The sequence below is a fragment of the Benincasa hispida genome, chromosome 10, assembly GCF_027475165.1.
Source record: "Benincasa hispida cultivar pf3 chromosome 10, pf3_genome.v1.1, whole genome shotgun sequence".
NCBI classification, from domain to species: domain Eukaryota; kingdom Viridiplantae; phylum Streptophyta; class Magnoliopsida; order Cucurbitales; family Cucurbitaceae; genus Benincasa; species Benincasa hispida.
In genome coordinates, this window is record NC_143487.1 from 43,121,599 (window position 1) to 43,125,436 (window position 3,838).

At 39.5% G+C, this 3,838-nt stretch overlaps 1 pseudogene; it reads right to left on the reverse strand.

Annotated features, from left to right (window-relative positions):
• Window positions 1-310: 310 nt before the first annotated feature.
• On the reverse strand, window positions 311-2,516 carry LOC150033382 (uncharacterized; annotated as a pseudogene).
• Between the last annotated feature and the right edge of the window lie 1,322 nt (window positions 2,517-3,838).

The window sequence follows — 3,838 nt, forward strand, 5'->3', positions numbered from 1 at the left end:
CAATGGCCATTTTATATTTCTACAGTACCTTAACCAGCTGCTTTTCTTGTTCCTCAGTTAGGTGCTTGGAAATGATAATGGGCAAGGTCTCAGTTTCCCCCAGATAGGCATACTTTAAGTGTTCTGGAAGCTCCTTCAGCTCCAATTTAGGTGTCTGCAAAATAGAAGAAAGCACCTTGTCAAAAGATTCATCATCAAAACATGAGGGCATATTAACCGGCTCTATCATGGACAAGGTGGCAAGCTCTCCAAAGGGGATTAAATCTCCTGAGTCATCTTAATCGTCGTCATATACATCCCATATAACCTCCTACTCAAGAGAGTCAAACACATCAATCTGGCACAAAGAATGTACTTGCCCTATGGTGGAAGTTTTCATAGCATCGAAAATATTAAACTTGACCTACTCACCATCGAACTCCACAGACAAAGTGCCCTCATCTATATCAATCTTAGTCTTACCCGTCTTCATAAAAGGTCACCCAAGCATGATTGATGCAGATGAGATGGATGTGGTTCTTCCATCTTAAGAACATAGAAATCGGTAGGAAAAAGCAACTCATTGATCTGAACTAGGACATCCTCAATGACTCCTAATGGGTGAATAAAGGACCTATCTTCTAATTGTATGACAACTCCAGTTTCAGTTAAGTTCTTTAATTTTAATTTTTGATAAATTGAATAAGGCATAACATTTATTGATGCACCCAAATCTAGCATGGCCCTATCAATTTTCTTTTTTCCTATGATGCAAGGGAGAGAAAACATACCTGGATCCTTCTATTTTTTTTGTAAGTTTTTCTGTAGGTCTGCAGATACGAATTGACTTACCACCATTCTCTCTTTTTCCTTAGCTTGTCTTTAACTCGTACGAAGCTCCTTAAAAATTTGACATATTTGGGGATTTTCTTGACGGCATCGAGGAGAGGAATATTTATCTCAACCCTTCTAAACATCTCGAAAAGCTCCTTGTCCTTGTTTGCAACTGCTTCCTTTGGCCTAGCAAGCTTAGAAGGAAAGGGGCTGTAGGTACATATGTATCTAAAAGAGGATAAGGGTGAGAAGATACTCCCTGTTTATTTTATGGTGTCAAAACGGTTTGATCTGAAGAATAAATTTTTGGTTTCTCTAATTCTGGCTCTTTCACTGACTCAACAGGTGGCTCCAACTCCTTGCCACTCCTCAATGTGGTTGCACTAACATTCACTCTAAGAATTGACTCAGGCTGGGATGGAAGTTTGCTAGACTGTCTCTCCAATTTGCTCATAGAGGTGACTAGCTGTGAGACTTGGGTCCCCAAAGCTTCAATGGCTTTCCTTGTATCTTGCTGAAACTGTTGTGTATCCTATTGAAATTTAAAAGAGTTGTCAGCAAGACTTTTAACAATGTCTTTCTAGGACATATCTGAACCAGACGGAGCTCCATGATTCAGCTGGGCCTGCTCATTCTATCCTCCCCATTTAAAGTTTAACTCTTTCCACCCAGTATTGTAAGTCTGACTAAATGGGTTCGCCGTCTGTTTTGCCCATTATAATTGTAGCCTCTAATGGCATTCACTTCAGGAATTTCTCCTTGCAAAGCACTTGGGCAAACGTCAGTTGAATGGCCAATTCCATGACATACTTGGCAAATGGCAGCGGGCTGTCCAATCTCCATTTTTGTCAACTGTTTCAGAACAGAAACTAATTCAGATATTTCTTTCTTAAGTTTACTTACCTCATTGGCGGACTTTACACTGACTGCAGCTCTAGTTCCAAACTGTTGAGAATTTGTTGCCATAGTAGCTATCAAGTTCATTGCCTCAGCCAGGTTTTTATTGACTAAGACTCCTCTTGCAACTGCATTTATGCTGCTTTTGTCAATCTGCATCATTCCCTTATAAAAGTACTAGATCAAGAGTTGGCACAGATCTTTTTGAATCGTTCCCAATACTCATGAAAGGTCTCTTCATCGAACTACATGATGCTATAAATTTCCTTTTTGATGCTAGCAGCTCGGGATGCTGGAAAGAATTTATCCAAGAACTGTCTCTGTAGTTCTTCCCAGGACGCGATGCTTCCAAGAAAAAGAATATAGAGCCATTCCTTGTCATCTCCCTTCAATGAAAAGGGGAATGCCTCCACATTGGTCTGCTCCTAGATCACCCCATTGGGTTTCATTCCATTGCACACGACATAGAATTTCCTCAAATGTTTGTGAGGGTCTTCGCCCTGTAGACTAGAAAAGGCAGGAAGTAAGTGAATTAAGCAAGATTTAAGTTCAAAGTTACCTATTGTCTCCAGATAGGCAATGCACAAGGGTTGCTAAGTGAAGTCAGGGGTTGCAAGCTCCTTGAGGGACTTTCCTCGTTCGGCCATTACTGGGAAATTTTCAAGGACGTACCCTTCAAATGTGTCTTCAACATAAATCTCGCTGTCAAGAGTAGATTGTTGTCTCCTTTCTCTTTTGATTCTCCGCTCTTCCCTAGAGATATCGGCAAAATACAATTGTCTAGCACCCTTGGGAGTGTGGGTCATGCACCAAAAGAGAAAATTGATTAGCAAGGATAAACACTACAAGTTTCAAAAATTAAGGATTTTTTCGGCTCCCCAACAACAGCACCAAATTTGACGGCGCCAAATTTTGGTGTCGCTCCCAAACCCCTTGCCATACAAATAAAATTTATAAATTACCAAACAAACCCTTTATACCAACTAGTAATACAATTAGAATCCTAATTGATAGTTCATAAAATCAAGTTAATTAAAAGAAGAGTAAGGATCCTCAACCAATCAATTAACTAACAGGCTTTAAGCTTTAGGGCAAAACTAAGCCAATTAATTAGTTTCCATCATCTAACCGATTAATTGAATGAAAATTGTCTAAGATGGAAATTAAATGCTTGTTATTTGGAATCCCTAACTAACACAACAAACTGACTTAACTTTTGCTTCTAAGTGATGACAACCTGACGATTACAAATTAGGACCAATCAAAGTAGTCAATTATACGTACATAGCTAATTTTTCAGACTATCCCATACACGAAAACTGAAAATTTACTCAAGAAAAATTCCATTAAGTCAAAATAATACTGACGGAATTAAAAAACGAGTCTCAAGAATTACATTGAAATGAAATTAAACTACTAACCTAAGCTAAGTTCTTACCCTTTAGCCACGAAACATGTCAAAAAGCAACACAATTGGAAAAGTGGAAGAACTTATTACAAAACTAAAACAAAAGCAATAAAAACATAGCGACAAAAGACACTAAAACACTTGAAATCGGGAGTAGAAGGTAGAAGGTGGGATGATTTCGGTTGAACTATAAGGGTTCCTTTTATAGGCCAACCGCAATGTCGCAGCGCTAGCGAGAGCGTTGAAACGCTCGGCTATGCCACACTCACTGAGGACTTCGCGTCAAACTTCGCAGCGTTGCAACGTCAGGCTTCAGCGTGGGAGAGTGTTGCAACGCTGGCGTCCTTGAGTTTCTGAAGTGTTGCAACACTAACGTGCATCCAGACATTCTTCCTATTTTTGGTCATTTGATCGATTTAGATTCTAATATTTTAATTTTAGCGTCTTTAAGTCCCGAATGCTTGATCAAACCGCTTGTACACTCGAGTCCTACAAAATAAGCAATTAAACAAAATTAAGTAGCTAAACAACCCTGAGTTAAGCAGAAGAAAATAGCACATTTTAACTACTATCATCCCGCAAGGCCTGATAGCGATTTGGGGCACCAAATGAGCGATGTTCACAAAACCGTTTGGCGCATGGCTTTTTTTCATCGTTCTTAACCTCTGGGTCCGTTTTCGTGTTTTCACTCGCCGGAAAGTTCGTGCACAAAAATTGTGA